Source organism: Chenopodium album, chromosome 7, assembly GCF_948465745.1.
Source record: "Chenopodium album chromosome 7, dcCheAlbu1.1, whole genome shotgun sequence".
In the NCBI taxonomy this organism is placed as follows: Eukaryota; Viridiplantae; Streptophyta; class Magnoliopsida; order Caryophyllales; family Amaranthaceae; genus Chenopodium; species Chenopodium album.
Genome location: NC_137840.1, coordinates 11419220 through 11438826, shown reverse-complemented (window position 1 = coordinate 11438826; position 19607 = coordinate 11419220).

Below are 19607 nucleotides of genomic sequence, written 5' to 3'. Positions count from 1 at the left end.
AAACCCTAAACCTGACAACCACCTTAAGATTATAAAAAAAAAAAAAAATCAACAACAAATTCCACAAATAAAGTAAATCAACCCTGTCAAAGGCTATTTCCGATCTTCGACGCCATGTTTTCAAGCGTCGTTGCGAGCTTAGTTTCCTCACTCATTTTATCTTTTTCAAAATTAAATGATTGTAAATGGTTTGATGTTGATGGTGGTTGAAAAAGGAGGAAAAAAGTGAAGTAGAAGAAGGAGGAAGGAAACACAATCCGTTTGAAAATTCCAATCCAGGTAGATGTTTGTGGGTGGTGGATCGAAATTTTGGGAATTTCTGCCGATTGAGTGGGTGTGGCTGGGGTAGTTTTCACGGCTGAGGTGGTAGGTAGGAAGGTTGTTAGGGTTAGAGTTTTAGAGGGGGTCAATCGTAGGTAGGGGTCAGGCCATTTAGAGGTGGTTTTCGTGGCTGAGGTGGTAAGAGGGAAAGGGAAAGGGGTCGACGCTCGACGGTGGTGGAGTTGGGTCACCGGTGATGGGAGTGGTTTCCAGGGGAAGGGGAGAGAAAGGAAGGTGGCTAGGTTGGTGGTTAGAGTAGTAGTGGTTGTTAATTTTTTTTAATTTATAAATTAATTTAATTATTAAATAGTTAAGTGATTGTTAGAGAGTAATTAGAAGAGATTAGAGGTTAATTGAGTTGATTAGTGATACTAGGTTTCTTTGAACAACAAATTTTTAACTTCGGGGTTTTTTTTAACGATAAAGCTTTTAAAAGGTTTTTTTCGCAAAAAATGGTGCATTTAAAAGGGTTTTTTCTGACAAATTTGCCTATAAATTAAAGAAAAGAGATAGTGGGTAGTTTTTTTTTTTTAAAAGGGAGGTAAAAGAAGAGAAATAATAATAATAATAATAATAATAATAATAATAATAATAATAATAATAATAATAATAATAATAATAATAATAATAATAATAATAATAATAATAATAATAATAATAATAAGTGGAGATCGACCATGTAACGAGAAATATAAATAAACTAGGTTATCCCCGTGCGATGCATGATTAAATATAATCTCTTTTTTAATTTATGTTAGTTTAGTTGCATTAATATACATTGTATATGAATATTATAATTAGATATAAAAATAATTTGAAGGAAAGTAAAAAAACAAAATTGAAACCACCATCAATTATCAAACAACTTAGGTATGTGCAACATGAGTATAATTTAGGAGAGAAACTTGATTTATTAAATTCTATATACAGTTATAAATGTAGATAAAAAATAAAAAAATAAATAAAAAAATCATTAGAGATTGGATTGGAGGGAAAGTTTTTAATGTGAGGATAATACGTAGGATAGTTTAAAGGTTGATGATGTCAGTAGTGTTTTGTTTTGGTAATAGTTAATAGATAATATGTCAAAAAAAAAAAAAAAAAGTGGTGCACTTAAAAACAGCCGTAAAAGGAAATTGATGCACTTGATAAAAATATATACTCCGATAAGGATTATTTCTCGTCAAAATAAGGATTATTAAAAAAAATAAAGGTGATATCCCTACCTTATAATATAAATAAAATTATAAAAAGTGGGAGAATACTTTTATGAATAGCATGAAGACTATTATACCCTTAAAAAAGTTAATTGACATATTTACCCCCAATTAAAATTAATTTTGATGCATTTAAGTATTTAACCTTTCGTATTTTTGTCCTCTATTTTGTTTGTTTATCTTCCTTCTTATCATTCCACTGAAAAGGCCAAAACTCTCATTTCTCAATTTCCTCTTTTCTCACGAACTCCTTTTCTGGTTGCTGGAAAATACTGCTAACATGTTAGTTTCCATTCCGATACCCCCGATCACCACCCACCGCCGCGATAATTCTATAAGGATGAAGACCATGCTGGTTGTTTTTTTATACTAAAGGAAATGTAAAGTTTTTCGCGATAATTCTATTTGTTTTTTTTATGTTATTCGGAGACGTCTGTATCCGGTTAGAGTTAGGGACAGCTCAAGATTGGTGGAGTTGACAAATGAATGCAATAATGGTACCTTCGTAGTAGTGGAGTGTAAAGTGTAATTGCTTGGATATCATTAAAATGATAAACCAAAAAAAAATAAAATAAGAGTATTACTTTTAATGTAATCTCTTTTAGTTGTGTTTATAGGGGAGTCAAACAAAGCTACTCTTTTGATGAGTCTTCTACTGAATGTAGCAGTTATGTCTCACATATGAGGTACTATAGTCTTATTTTTTTATTAAGAGGTTGTTAGAAGATGTATTTTGCTTTAGTTACTATGTCATTGTCTCGAGCGACGTGACTTTTATCCTAGGAAAAGCTTATAGTTTATGATTATAGGAAAGAGTTAAGATGTACTCATACATTATCAGTTAGATACTCGTAGCTCATAAATGCTATTTCCTCCATTATACGGTCCAAAGACTATCTAATTGCAGGGGAATATACTAATTCACATAGCCTTTGTGCTAGGGTGTTCAATGTGTAGGAGATTATAGGTACGAATGCGGAAAACATAAATCATATTCATATAGCACCTAATCCCAAGATCATGCATAACACATAAAAAATTAGAATTAATACCTTTGAAGCGTGATTCCACGTGCGATCGAACAAGAACAAGGGAGATAAAGAACCTCAAACGTGATTCCTCTACTTGGTCCACATACACAGATTAAGACCTCCACTAATGCTAGTTAGTCGCAATCGAACACTTCAATTGACCTTATATGGAGAAGAACGAGCAACGAACAAATCACTAACCACCACGATCAAGGGGGGGGGGGGAGGAGATAGGCGTGGGACAGAGAGAGAGAGAGAGTGAGGGTTTTGGGATTACTAGTTGCTTGATGCACAATTAACTGTTAATTGTGTTGTATCATACAACCCTAGGCATGGACCTTATTTATAGATCTCATCTCTAAATAAGAGTCCATGACAAAGCCCAAATCCTTACTAGCCCAATCCAATTCATGATTAGTTACTTGTTCATGAGGCCCATAAATGAGCCTCTAACTTGCTTAACCCAATACCTATGTTGTGTGACCTTATAGGATCCATTCTAGTGGGCTTTGGACTATTTGACTAGCCTAAATATCAATGATCATAGTCCAGCAACAGATAATGACAACCCAAAAGAACGAACTTATTATCTCCATAATAGTGATCCTTGATATATCTACTAATTGCACTTATCGAAGACATAACTCCTTCACAATGAGGGTTTTGTCCTCTCCATAACACTCCTAGCCTTTGTGCCAGGGTGTTCAATGAGGGTTTTGTCCTCTCCATAACACTCCTATTGTAGTTATAGAATGATGCAATAGCTTTGATTACCTTTTTATATAGTAATATGTACATTGGCGAGTTATAATATATATGATCATTTTCAAAATAAATAATCATAACACAAAACATGTTTCTACAATTAAATAAATTAAGATATAATCTCTTATTGATCGACCTAAGACAAATAATTATTTAATTGTAGAAACAAGTTTTGTCTTAGGGAATATTTCAAGTATTACCCCAAACTTGAACCCCACTATGATCATACACTTAAGCATGGTGGCGTCCAAAGGGAAAGAAGCTAGAGCAAAAGAGTCGCCAACAAGTTTTAGGAACTTGTAAACTGTTCATAGGGTGAAGGTTACACCCTTTAATGATCCAGGAGATCGTTAACTCCAATAGGTCTGGAATCAAGACTGGAAAGTAGTTCGGGGATGAAGGTACAAATCCAATCTAAAAGAGAAAGAACCTGCCCTAATAATAGTCCTCTACTTTATTATTCTCGTATTCATGTATGCTTTCTAACTAACATGCAATCAATATGCTTACCCTAAACCTATTTATCTATGTTGGTTGAATATTAATGCACAAATAAATCTATTATTGGCAATCACTTGAATTATAATCAAATTAACCCTAAACAAGATTATTAATTATCTTATTAAGCGTGATTACAAGTACCAATTCCCTTTAAACATGCATAAAAGACGTGATCAAGCAATAACAATAGCAATTATCAAGCAACATAATCATAATAATAATTATAACAATAATAATCATAATAATCATGTTAAAGCATAATAATAGCAAGATCATAGGCATGATACTAATAAGATTAATAACAAACCCTAGCATGTCACTAAACAATAAAGATCAAAGCTTTAACCCTAACATGATACTAACATGATATTAAGAAAGAAATAGAAAGCATCATAGAAATCATAATTGACATTATATTCTTTACCCTAAACATCATACTAAGGAAAGCATCCTAACATGATACTAGGGAAAACATCCTAACATTATAGGAATCAAAATAACAATCTAAACATGATTTTTATATCATAATATCAATTAAAGTACTTACTTGGATGCCTCGTATCTCTTTCTAATAAAAAAATACATACGTTAGTAACTTCAAGGAAAATAATAAAATCAAAGAATTAAATTAAATAATTAAAAGAGAGATTAGGGACCAACCCCTCAGAAATATCAAACCTTTCACGTCTAGGGCGAAGACAACTTTGAACTTGGCTAGGTGTGTCTAGTGCTAATGTATGAGGAATTGTGTTTGTAAAAGGCTAGGCTTAGATAGAGGGAGAGAGAGAATAAGCTTTAGCTTAGAGAGAGAAGAGAATTAGAGAGTTTTGGTTATTTTTTATTAAAAAACGAAGGTCAAAGGACGCTATTTATAATGAAAACAGTCCGGATTTGATAAAAAAGAATCAGAGTTCGAAGAGGAATAAAACACGCCGTTGTCGCCACAACAGCCCCTGTCGCCACGCGACCAAGTCTGTCGCCGCGCGACAAGCCTGTCGTCCGGTGCTCAGGACAGTTTTTGCGGATTTTGTTTTTATCATATCTTTTGATCTAGAATTCCAAATAAGACATATAATATGTCGTTGGAAATATCTTGAAGTCTACTTTCCAACCCAATTAGAATCAGATTAAAATATTTTGTAGATAAAAATATATAGCCGAAATAGTGGAAGGATGTCAGTTTTGGATAGAGTTTTATATTCCATTCATATCTTTTTCGTTATAGCTTGGATTTAATATTATAATATATCATTGGAAAGATAATTTCAAGATCTACCCAACCATATAAGATTTGGATAAAGATTATGAGGCACGAAAATAATATCTGAATATGTACGGAATAAGGATTCTCAAAAGGAGTAGTTTTATTCAATTTCAAACTCTTTGAAACATAATTATCAACCTAACTCCATTAGGATTTAAGAGAACCTTTTAGAGTATTATAGAAGACTATAATCAATCCTAATCTCCTCTAGATCATTAGGCCATATGTAAGTAACAAACCAAACCCATTTTAGTATTTTGGTCATAACTTCTTCATTATTCATCGAAATTGGGCTTATAATATATCGTTGAAAAGCTCTTTTCGATCCCTATCCAACTACACTATTATTGGATCCTTATCATGGACCAAACTAAACTTAAATGCACGTTTTTTATAAATAGGGTAAGAAAAGAAATATTTTCAAAAACAGAAAGAAGAGATATTTTAATAAAAACATCCTCATCGCTAGACTTTTCACACTTTCGCCTCGTTCGATAATCAAATGAAATGAAAGGTATTCATCACTGGGTTTGGTTTTAGGGAGACACATTTGGGTGTCTACAGAAGCCCCCAGTTTGACTGAGTTTGGAGAAACGAAAGTTTCGAAAACAAAAGTCAATGTAGCGATAGGGACGGAGAATGATTCAGAACGTTATGCGATCCTAAATCACTCTTGTAACGCCGATACCTGCAAACTAGATTTAGTTAAACAAATAAAAGAGTTCAGAAACGTGTATCTTGCACCGTCGAGCACACGTCTCTGATAGTAACCGATTTGTTGCATTTGTTGTTGTGACAACCTTCCACAATCTAGGGAAGATGTTATGGTCGTTCTTTGCCGTTGTCGATGTTCACTCGTCTCTGAACAAAAGAGCTTCTTTTGTTTATTATGTCCACGCGTCTCTGAACAAAAGAGCTTCGATGATATGTACACGCGTCTCCAAACAAAAGAGTTTTGAATGATATGCCCACACGTCTCTGAGCAAAAAGAACTTTTTGATATGTCCACGCGTCTCTGAACAAAAGAGCTTTGATGATATGTCCACGCGTCTCTAACCAAAAGAGTTTTTATGATATGTCCACGCGTCTCTGAACAAAAGAGCTTTGATGATATGTCCACGCGTCTCTGAACAAAAGAGCTTTGATGATATGTCCACGCGTCTCTGAACAAAAGAGCTTTGAATGATATGCCCACACGTCTCTGAGCAAAAGAGCTTTGATGATATGTCCACGCGTCTCTGAACCAAGAGCTTTAATACTTGAATGTTTGTTGCAATCGTTCGGTTGGCTGCGAACTGGAACTTTGCTGAATAGTTGTATCCTGTAAAAATCAAAAGATTGCCAAAAGACTTTGCTAGTGCTTTTCTTAGGGTTGACCTAAGGCTCGATGTTTTTTATTAGGGTTGACCTAAGGTGATTGGACTGACTTGAGGTTGACTCAATGTGACTTAGTGACTTGAGGTTGACCCAAGGTGAATTGACACGTGTGACTCATGACCCGTGTGTGCTTTGTATTGTGGTGTGCTTGACTCAAAATGCGAAAAAGCAAAAATTTTCGTCATTTTTGTGGAGGGTACCGGCTTTCCCCCGAAAAATAAAGACGCGAAGTGACAGGGTAGAGTCGTATCCCCTAATCAAAAATAATTCCTAAAACCACTAACTAAAATAGATAGGGAAGTAGGGTCGAATCCACAGGGAAACGAGTCTTTTTATTCCTAACTAATTAATATAATCTAGATTATAGAGTAACAAATTATTATTATCGAAGGGAAACTAAACTACTAAAAGTAAAAGTGGGAAAGAATAAAAGTAGGAGGAGAAACAATGAATAAAAGGCCTAGGGCATAGGTTCACCAATAAATAATATTCCAGGGTAAAACATAATAATCAATCATCAATGCATACATTAATCAGATCATAAAGGGCTTTCGCTACGTATTACAATCACACAATTAATTTACCGGTATTAAATCTCATCTCTCGAATCTCGACTTAACCATTTATAAATTAACCTGCCTATTGAAACTAGACCTAAACATCAATTCTCATCTGTCGAATCTCGAATCAATATTTTCAAACTCATGTATAAAAGATCAGGCCTAATCTAGTCACAGAGCATTAAATCAATCAATAGGAAATTAATCTAGCATTGATAATTAACAACAATAAATTACCCCTTCATATTATTTATGGATCCCCACAAACCCTAGAAATAAAACTACTCACACATAATTAATATAAAGAGAATAATAGTATAAAAGTAATAAGGAAAACAAAATAATAAATCTTGTGAAAAAGTAGAAAAGAAAAAAAAAGAAAACTAAAACTAAAAGAAAAGAAAAAAAACTAAACTTAAAACTAAACTAAGAGAGCTTCCTACGTGACTACTACTATCTCCTTTTATAACAAAAAGGAAGTCAACATCCTAATCCCACTCAAACTCAAAGCTGCGGGAATTTGGAGCAAACCAACGAAGCCCAAAAACAACGAAACTCGATAATGCATAAACGAGCCCAATAGTTGAAGGTCCAACGTTGGTACTTCGCTGGAGGAGATCTCGCTGGGGCAAACTTTGGGCCATCTGTTCAAGCCTTTTCCACTTGGGCCAAAATTTCATTATTCTTAATTTATCTTGGACTTGCAACAAAATTAGTACTCTAAATAAACCGAGCCCTTAATCACCGAACCAAATTCCTTTAACTCGGTCTTGGGCTTAAATTATTCGATCATAAAATACGATCAAACTCCAATATCTTTGTAGTGGTCTAATAAGCTCTGAAATTGTCACAATTCTGCAAATTCCTACAAAATAATACCAACTCTACAAAAACACTAGAAAACGTATATTAGTAATAAAAATAGCTCCACAGAGCTCAAATAAGCACAAATATGACCGTGGGATGGGGAATAAATATACATATAAAATAGACTCATCACGAAGAAAGAAAGAAGCGAAGTTTTTGAAAGTGCATGTTGAATGAGCTTATTCTGTTAACGTTGTCTCTCACAGTACAAGGATTGTAACGTCTTAGACTATCCTAGTTGACTCGCTAATGAAAGTATTTAGGTAACTTAGGCGCTGAGGCTAAGTACTTCATACTTTGTGATGCAATGATGATTGATGATAATGAGTGATGTGACAAGGTATGCTTCGGCGTTGTGTTAAGATTTCATGACAGAGGGTTCCTAAGGGAAGTATATTTGGTCATGTATCTGTGATGTGTGTGATAGTGACACTATGGTTAGGCCGCAAGGGCTAAGTGTGTGAAAAAGTATTTTGGGAAGAGTCAAATAATGGTGACTCTTAAGCTAGGTAAGCTTAACAATGTAGGGATCAAGCCCCCAAGTCTAGCTCTAAATGAATAGGGATGAGCATTGGAAATTCTTAGATATGATCAATTATGAACGTAAATATGAATGCATTTTTATTACGGCCGCACCTCGATGTGAGGTTGCCTACGTATCCGTTAGGAATCAGGCCAAACGTAGCTCTAGCCGAACCTCGCACAAGTGTGTATACCTCAAAGAGGTCTTTTAAGGGCTATAACGTGGTTAGGCTAAAGGTCTTTTCTCTTCTTTCTGTTTTTGAAAACTTTATTTTAAGAAAACAGCCAATCCAGCTTGGTTGGTCCATGATATGGGTCCAATAATAGTGTAGTTGTATGGGGCTTGCAAAGACCTTTCCAACGATATATTATAAGCCCAATTCCGATGAATATTGAGGAAGTTATGTCCAATTTACTAAACTGGGCCCGGTTTGAGCTTTATGTACGGCCCAATGATCTAGGGGAGGGCTTAATATGATTTATCATTCCTAATGCAATTAGGAATGGTTTTAGTCTTCTAGATTCTTCTAGAAGGTTCTTTTCATTCCTAATTCAATTAGCATTGATAAATTGACTTTTGTTGACTTTTTAGAGTTTTAATCAAAATCAAATAGCATTTTCGAGGAAATTATATTATTTTATCCTCTAGTACGGTAAACTTATCGGATTTTCGAAAACGCGTTGGAATCAGGCTTGGCTCCTAACCCCAAGCCTTGGCGCTTGGAACCAGGCCTGGCGCTAGCCATTGGCGCCTGGCGCTAGTGTTGGTGCCTGGCGCCAGCTAGCCAGGGTTGGCGCCAGCCCTGTTTTCTGAGCGTCAGACTCTGTTTTGTCTAATTTATCCTTTTGGCCGATTTTCTCTATAAATATCGTATTAAAAACTCCGTTTTCATTCACCTATTCTCTCGACATTCATTCATTCACTAATTATCATCATCTACATTCATTCACCAATTGATTTCATTCATCTCTCTCTCTTTCATTCTTCTTACTTTGTTTTCACATACAAAATTCCGCATTCACAAGACCTAGAAACACCTAGCCATATTCGAATTTGCCTTCGCCCTAGACGTGAAAGGTTTAATTTCTGAGGGTTTGGTCCCAAATCTCTCTTTCAATTATTTAATTTAATTGTTTGTTTGATTATTATTTTCCTTGAAGTTACTAATGTGTGTATTTTGTTATTAGAAAGAGGTACGAGGCATCAAAGTAAGTACTTTAATTGATTTATTGATCTTATGATGTAGAAATCATGTTTACATTGTTAATTCCTAGTATCATGTCTAGGGTAACTTTAGTATTAAATATGATTGTTATGATGCTTCCTATGTTCTTCCTAATATTTATGATTGTTAGTATCATGTTAGGGTTAAAGATTTGATTTTTATTGCTTAGTGACATGCTAGGGTTTGTAATTAATCTTGTTAGTATCATGCCTAGGATCTTGCTATTTTTATTATGCTTTAATATTAACATGAACATGATTATGATTATAATTGTTATAATTTATGATTATTATTATTTTGATGATTATTATTATTATTCATGTTCATTCTAATGATTATTTATTATCATGTTGCTTGATTATATATTGTTATTGCTTGATCACACCTTTATGCATGTTAAAGGGAATTGGTACTTGTAATCACGCTTAATAAGATAATTAATAATCTTGTTTAGGGTAAATATGATTATAATTCAAGTGATCGCCAATAATAGATTTATTTGTGCATTTATATTCAACCAACATAGATAAACAGGTTTAGGGTTAATCCTATTGATTGTATGTTAGTCAGAAAGCGCACATGAATACGATCAGAATAAAGTAGAGGCCTATTATTAGGGCAGGTTCAATCTCTTTTAGGTTGGATTTGTACCTTCATCCCCGAACCCTTATTTGGTTCTAGACCTTATGGAGTTGACGATCTCTTGGATCGTTAAGGGGTGTAACCTTCATCCTATGAACGATTTACAAGTTCCTTAAAAAACTTGTTAGCGACTCTTTTGCTCTATCTTCTTCCCTTTTGGACGCCACCGTACTTTAGTGTATGATCACAGTGGGGTTCAAGCTAGTGGGATTTTAAAGGCTTGAAATTATTCCCTACAGTTTTTGGCGACTCCACTGGGGAGGATTTCTATTTTAATTCCTGAATTTGTTTCGGCAATGATTTAGAATGAGTGGATGAGACTTGAAAAGTTCTAAGTATTTCATGTGTGTAATTTTGATTAACATTATTGTCATATGCATAAAAAAAGATCTCATTGGAAAGACCATCCGTAATGAGTTAAAAACATAGGATTTTACACGTAGGAAATTTGAGAAACGTCTTTCACAACTAGGACTGAAATAACACCGCGCGAAACTGGAAAATTTTATCGAGCATAGAAAGCTGCTGAGGCATGTGGGAAGTAGCGTCAGGGGCCAGAGCTTGGCGCCAGACTTTTAGCCGTAGAGCCAGACGGCAGCATTGGCGCTAGGCGCTACAGTTAAAATCTGGCGCCAGTCTCTGTTTGCTGGCGCCAATTTCCCCCAATACCGAGCCAGAAATATGCGTTCTAATTTCGACCGATTTTTCTTATTGTTTGCTCGATCCTACTTCCTGATTGAATTTTTTCTCACTTTTCTGAAACCCATATGTGTTCTACATATGGACATAACCCTCTGGGAATTCATGCTCCATCTACCTGATTGAACGCTCAGTGCAACAAAGGGTACATCCGAGATGTTGAATTCACCAAACCATGGAAGCGAGTTTTTTCTAAAACTCGCGGTGTCCCATCCACTCGCGCCAACCCTTCACGGTTAGGCTTCCGCGCGGTGCATCTGGACAATTAACCATGGACCCTCTTTGACTAAACCATATCCCAAACTTTAGAGAACTAGAGCCATGGTTAGGTTGCAAACGCATTGCATCATATTGTGCCTACTTGACTAATTGTGCATTATTTGTTGTGCATATATATTCTATGTTTCTCTTAACCGTTTGTTGACTTGTGTTGAGACTAAATAAATTAATGACTTAAAGAACTTTGCCTAATTAATTAATTAATTAATTAATTTGATTCAATAAAGTCTAATATTTTAATCAGAATTGACCTAGTACGACTTTAGGCATGCCCCAGTTGACTAATAACACCGAAAACAGTCCCAGACCGAAGCTCCAATATTGGCGCCAAGGTCTGAGCTGTAGCGCCACACTATGGAGTGTAGCGTCTGACGACAGCTATGTTGTCTGGCGCCAAGCTCTACAGTGTGACGCCAGTCCTGTCGCTTGGCCGACAGTTCGGATTATTGGTCGAGTCATCACCTAGGGTCTAATTAATCAGTTTTCTGTTTAATTCGGTTAATTTTGCTGTCAATAATGTTTAATTGAATCAATGATCGAGTTTAGGCACTACGTCCCATGGTCTTACACAAGAGTCCAAGCATGTCACTTACACTCAACGCACACACCAATACACATACTTTGACCATGATTAAGTGAGTCTTGTGTGCGCGTTTTTCCGTCATTTTTTTAGGCGGGTAAGTCGGATATTAATCCTCCAATATAAAAAATAATAATACTTAGTTCCCTAAAAATATGTACATTATTTTTGCCAAAAATATGCACCCTTTTCCTTTTCTTTTTCCTTTAAAATAAACCATAAAGTCAAGTTGATTCGAGTCAAGTAATTAAAACGCAAAATGGTTTAATTTACAGCGCGTGGTCAAGAAAGGAAGGACGATTAATCAAAGATAACCTCTTCGTACAAGTCCAACTTTTCGACAAACCTATAGCTCGCAAGAGAAAAGCTAGGGTTATAATGGCAACTCAAGAAGAAGTCAATGATCTTAAGAACCAACTGGGTACTGTGACTGAGACACTGAAGCTTCTCGCACTTAGGATCGATGATCCCGTGAAGCAACAACAAATGGACCTCATGCAAGAGAGTTTAAGCAAGTTGTCCAGCGACTACAAGTTTCAAGAGCTTACATCACAAGGGGTCTCGGTGGACAAAGATCTTCTTCCGCAGAAGTTCAACGCCAACGACATCCCAAAATTCAGAGCAATTGACAACCCTTACTTTCATTTAAGAGAATTTGAAACAATAATGAGTATCAAGGGTATCGATAAGAAGGTCTTTCCTTCTCTTTTCTCATTATCTCTCGAGACCGTTTGCCAACAATGGTTCTTTTCTCTCGAGAAAGAAAAGACCTCTACCTGGGAGTCTATAGCAAACGCTTTCGTAGATAGGTACAAGTGCAACATTCAAGTCAAGACTGACCATAGAGAACTTGAAATCCTCAAAAAAAAAGAGAATGAAGGCTTCACCTCTTTCTTTAACAAGTGGAGAGAAACCTCAGCTAAGATGATTGAGGTACCAAGTGAAAAAGAGTCTGTGAGACTGTTTATAAAAAATCTCCAAGAAAAATATTCCAAGCATCTTAAATATCAAAATAATCTCCATACCTTCAAGGCCGTTTATGACATTAGGATCATATTGAAGATGACTTGGCTAAGTCAAAAGCTGCCAACAATAACTCCAACAGTGGCTGGAAAGGAAAGAAGAACGACAATCCTTCTTCTTCCAAAACTGCCCACTCAAATAATGTTAGCACCTTTAATTTAGGAGAAGTTCTTGCCATGAACAACCAAGGACAGAAGAAACCATTTAGGAGGAACTTCACTCCTATTGGCATGAGTTATGACACCGCATTTGATCGGTTAAATGCAAAAGGTCTTATAACTCCCATTGGACCATTCGGGGACCCACCAGTTGAGAAGAGGTCGGTTAACTGGAACCTCAATGCACACTGCAAGTATCACCAAGGTAGGGGCCATTCCACTAAAAGCTGTTGGAAGCTTAAGGAAGCTATCCAAGACCTAATCGACAATAACAAACTGCCGTTGCCCCCTGCCAGTAAGAAGCCAAGCATCGACAATGCACCTCTAGCTCATACCCTGGCTATCTCCGATGAGGAAAACAAGGTTGACCCCTCCTCTCTCATTAAACATGTCAAAGAAATCTGTGCCATAGAAAAAGAAGAGGAGATCTTTTTCGATGTCAAGGATAGTCTTCCAGAACCGGCGAATAAGGAAGATATACAATTGCTCACACTGTCCATGAAGGAGGCATCGCAATTACTACGTGAAGCTCTCAAAGTTATGAACGAACTCCATAAGAAATATGATGAGCTTCCACTTCCAAAAGAAGAACCTAAAAGAGAATTCACACCAGTGAAAACGACTTATGAGGCAAAACACTTTCCCTTACAAGTCACTGAAAAACCCAAGAAGAGCAATAGAATCTACACTCCAATTGGGATCCCATATGTGCAAATGTTTGAAATGCTCTCCGAGAGTGGCGAGATCAAGCCTCTCGAACCGAGACCATTCGAGTCATTAAAAAGGACAGATAGATATTACTGTCAGTATCATCAATCAGGGGGTCACACTATAGAAAACTGTTTCAAATTCAAGGATTTGGTACAGAAAATAATTGATGAAAAGAAACTAGTCCAAGTTCAACAAGAAGAGGATACAACCATTAATGGAGTTTGGGACAGTGATGAAGAAGATGTCTATCTAAAGGATATAGTAGGACCTTCACCTTCTGTGTCATACACCACAGATGACATTTGGGCTGAAGAAGATTCATCAATAGACGTCCTCACAAGATCTGGGAGAATGCAACCTCCCGTTTCAACACAACCTATACCAACCGTACATCAAGTTCCCATACCTATCATCGAAGACAACGACATTGTTAAACAGTTTAAGAATACAAAAGTTGAGATGAATGTATGGAAACTTCTGGCAACATCTCGAGATCATAGGTTGGCTGTAATGAATGCCTTAGATAAAATCGGGATAGATTCTGACACTACTCCTGAGGGACTAGCCAACTTCCTCACAAGTGACCTTCCTAGTCCGATTAATTTGATCACCTTTTCTGACAAAGATTTACCCCCAGAAGGTGACAAACATTACAAGTCATTAAACCTCACGGTAGTCTGCAAAAGGATGAATGTTCCTATGACTCTTGTAGACAACGGATCGGCTATCAATGTCTGTTCACTTAGAACCGCGAGGATGCTCGGCATAAGGGATGAAGACTTAACTCCGTCCACACAAGGAATAAGAGCCTACGATAATACTCGTCGTCAAGCTCTTGGCAAGATTACCCTAAATGTAACGGCAGGAGCAATAGAACATGCTACTACTTTCCAAGTAGTGGACATCAAAGCCTCATTCAACTTGTTGTTGGGAAACCCTTGGCTTCATGATCTAAAGGCCGTCCCTTCATCTCTCCACCAACAAGTGAAAACTATAGTTGGAGGAATTCCAATCACCATCGATGCTTCGCCAATGAGAATCAAATCCATAGAAAATCCAATTATTAATGTGGAGCACGACGAGGATGATGAAGACTTATGGGGCTTTAACGAAGAAGTCTCCTTAATCCAGGAGGATGAAAGGACATCTCTTTGCCATGACCCCCATTCCAACATGACTGTCAACGCCATGCTGAAGAAACAAGGACACTTTCCTGGGATGACTTTAGGAAAGAAAAAAGGAATAGCAAAACCGCTGGAGTCACCTGGCCTCCCTAAGTTAGATACTTTCGGACTTGGTTTTGAACCGACTCGAAAAGATCTCAAGCGAGCCCAGGAAAAGTTGAAAGCACGTAGGGACGCTCGCATTCAAAAGAAAGCAATTCCAATGGATCAGTACCCTCTTACGCTTAATGGTCAGTTCATAAAAGAAGGAGAGGACTATCCATGCCATGAATTTCCCGAGCCATTTGTTGTAAACGGCATACAACAACCAGGATTCGAGATTTTCTTGGATTGCTACTTCACTGATGAAATCCCAACTCCCGTCCATAAGGAGAAAGCACCCCCATGCTTTGACTTTAACGTCATGGGATTACTGTTTGGGCGAGAAAAGAATGAGCCAACTTATGAAGAAGATAACTCCTCGCTCATTCAAACAGTCCTACAAAGTGAAAGCTTCGACCCCTCGAAGCTAATTAATCCAGCTGAAGGATTACTACAAGGGTGGCGCAAGACTATCAAAGTAACTACTCCAAGCGGAAGGAAGATATCAATCACGACAGGACAGGGACCGATGTTTGAAGAGTCGTCTGAGTCAGAGTCTTTCCCTTTAGAGTCTTCTAAGTCTTTAGTAGTGACACCTCCCCCTCCTATTTCTTCTCCTAGGATAGTTAGTGATCCAGTCCCTGAGGACATATCACTCTTTGATGTAATGATCTCAGAGTATAATAATATTTCTCATTCTCCTTACTTCTTGTGTTCCTCCCTAACCCAAGATGACGAGCATTGCTTAGCTAACGATGAAAAAGAAAAAGAAATTATTAAAGCAATGGAAACACTCGAAAAGAAAACACCGGTAATTGAAGAAACTGAAACAGTTGACATCTCAAATGATTCAACTCATAAAAGAGAAGTTAAAATCGGATTAACATTGAATACACAAGAAAGAACCGATTTAATTAACTTACTTAAAGAATTTATCGATGTATTTGCTTGGTCATATGAAGATATGCCAGGCCTTAATAGAGAAATAGCTCAACACACTATACCACTAATTCCAGGAATGAAACCTGTAAAACAAAAGTTGCATTGAATGAAACCCGACGTAGCACTTAAAATAAAAGAAGAAGTTCAAAAACAAATAACTGCAGGTTTCATCAAGGTATCCAAATACCCCGAATGGGTCGCTAATGTCGTCCCAGTTCCAAAGAAAGACGGAAAGTTAAGGATGTGTGTCGACTATCGAGATCTAAATAAGGCAAGTCCAAAGGACGACTTCCCTTTGCCACACATCGATATTCTGGTAGATAACACGGCAAATCACGCGCTTCTCTCGTTCATGGATGGATACGCGGGTTACAACCAGATTCTCATGGCAGAAGAATACATGGAGAAAACAACCTTTATAACACCATGGGGCACTTACTGCTACACGGTAATGCCATTCGGGTTGAAAAACGCGGGTGCTACTTACCAACGTGCAACAACTGCCTTACTCCATGATATGATGCACAAAGAAGTCGAAGTATATGTCGACGACATGATTGTAAAATCGAAAGACCGTCCAGGCCATCAAGTAGCCTTAAGGAAATTTTTCGAAAGGCTAAGAAAATATAACATGAGGTTGAATCCATCAAAATGAGGTTTTGGAGTCACCTCAGGCAAGCTCTTGGGATACGTCATAAGCTTTAGAGGAATAGAGGTGGATCCAACCAAGATTAAAGCAATCATGTCAATGCCACCCCCCAAGACTGAGAAACAGATTTGAGGATTTATTGGCCGGTTGCAATACATAAGTAGGTTCATGTCAAAACTGACGACGATATGTGAACCAATCTTCAAGAAGCTCAAGAAGAATGTACCAGTAATATGGGATGATGAGTGTCAAAAAGCCTTTGAAAAGATCAAAGCCTATCTCGCAAATCCTCCCGTATTAGCACCAGCACTTCCCGGAATACCTCTTAGGTTATATTTGACGGTTACCAAATAGACAATGGGAGCCATGCTAGCACAAGAAGTAGAAGGTAAAGAGAACGCAATCTATTACCTAAGTAAAAAGATGCTCGAATACGAAACACGCTATACACCGCTCGAGAAATTGTGCCTCGCCTTGGTGTGGGCCACAACTAAGTTAAGACATTACATGTTGGTGCATACCGTTTTCGTAGTCTCCGGATTAGATCCACTCAAGTATCTATTCAAGAAATCTACACTCAATGGACGCATTTCAAGATGGATAGTCAATCTAGCCCAGTTTGATGTAAGGTTTATGCCACAAAAAGCTATTAAAGGATCCGTGGTGTAAGACTTTCTAGCAGATTTTCCAATAGAAGACTCGACGCCAATACAAGACAATGAATTTCCAGATGAAGACTTAATGGTCACCGAAGATGATACTTGGACCTTGTATTTAGACGGAGCCTCAAACCAAAAGGGATGTGGCGTTGGAGTACTACTAGTATCACCTAAAGAAGAGCACGTTCCAATCTTCATAAAGCTTGATTTCGACGTTACCAACAATGCTGCTGAATATGAAGCGTGTGTGGTAGGCCTTGAAACAGCTTTGGCATTGGGAGTAAAGAAGTTAAGAATATTTGGAGACTCTTCTTTGATCATCAATCAGATATCTAAAAGGTGGAAAGTAAGGAGCAAAAGCCTAGCCCCTTACCAAACCTATCTGGAAACTCTTACCGATCAGTTAGAGAAGGTAGAATACACATATCTACCTAGAGAGGAAAACCAATTTGCCGATGCCTTAGCAAGATTAGCCTCAATGGTTAGGATTCCCACGGAAATCGAGCAAATGCCCCTAACTATCGAAAAAAAGCACAAACCAGCATATATCCAGGCTATAGAAGACGACGACTTAGTCCAAGAAGAGGAAGAAGAAGAAGAAGAACCGTGGTACATGGACATACTCAACTATGTCACCAATAGAGAATACCCTCCTCATGCTGACAAAAGAGCAAATCGAGCATTGAGACTTTTGGCTTCTCAATATGTACTCATAGACAATGAGCTACATAAAAGGGTACCTAAAGGCCGAGCTCTCTTATGTGTATGAAAGATAGATGCACAAAGAGTAATGAGAATAGTTCACGAAGGAATCTGTGGCACTCATGTAAACGGCAAAATGTTAGTCCAGAAAATAATGCGAGAAGGATATTATTGGACAACAATGAATAGGGATTGCCATCAATACGTAAAAAGATGTCTCAAGTGCCAAATTTATGCCAATTTGCAACATGTCCCTCCATCTTTGCTCTACACCTACACATCGCCATGGCCATTCTCTACATGGGGAATTGACATCATTGGCAAAATCACTCCCCCAGGAACAGGAGGCCACAAATTTATCCTATTAGCAATTGATTACTTTACAAAGTGGGTCGAAGCGCAATCGTACGCTAAACTCACTGCAAAACATGTAGCACTCTTTATCGAAAGAAATATCATTTGTCGATATGGAGTCCCACATGAAATGATAAGTGACAATGGAACTCACTTTCAAGCCGAATGTGAAGAATTGCTACAAAAATACGGCATTCAACATCATCATTCTTCCCCTTATAGACCTCAAGCAAATGGAGCAGTTGAGGCAGCTAATAAAAATCTAAAGACTATCATCGAGAAAATGACGGAAAATTATAAGGATTGGCCTGACAAGCTTCACTTCGCATTGTGGGGTTATCGCACGTCAATCCGCACATCAATAGGAAATACGCCATTTTCCTTGGTATATGGAATGGATGTCGTACAACCTGTCGAACTAAAAATACCATCTCTACGCATTGCGCTAGAGAGTAAACTCGATGAAGTTGAATGGACTAGGGCAAGATATGAAGAATTGGTTCTACTCGACGAAAAACGACTAGAAGCTCTACATCACACTTAGTGTTACCAAACTCGTATGGCTAGGCATTTTAATAAGAAGGTCAAGACAAGAAATATCAAAATAGGAGATTTGGTATTAAAAGCACTAAGGAAAAATGTTTTAGACCCAAGGGGAAAATTTAGACCTAATTGGTCTGGACCCTACATTGTCAAGACAATCCTATCAGAAGGTGCAGCAAAACTAACTGATATGGATGGCAATGAATTCTCAAACATGAAAAATCTTGACCAACTTAAGAAATACTACCCATAAGTTACTTGAGTAGGATACTCAAGAGAGCTACGTTCGACCTGATTCCTTAAGAAAGGATACGTAGGCAACCCTTTACGGGTGCGGCCACTTTATTTTTCGACATCTCCGCGTTCCAGATTTAATTAAAAATTCAACAGAAAATCGGCGAATTATTGGCGTCGCAGAACAGAACCTGGCGCCAGCCTGAAGTCATCAGCGCCAGCCGATGGAATTGGCGCCTGGCGCCAGACTTCAATGGCAGGCGCCAAATGCCAATAACTGGCGCCAATTCGGGAATAAAATCTGGGCGAATTTCGGTGTTTTTCGGAAAATTTTCGACTTCCGTACTCGAAGAATTTCTGGAAAATTAATTTTTTTTGATTTACATTGCTTTAATAAAATAAATTTAAAGTAAATAATTTAATTGAAAGCTAAAATTTCATTAATAAAATAAAATTACATTATTGATGGAATTTAAATAAAGCTGAAATAAATTAACTTTTAAAAAAAAAATAACA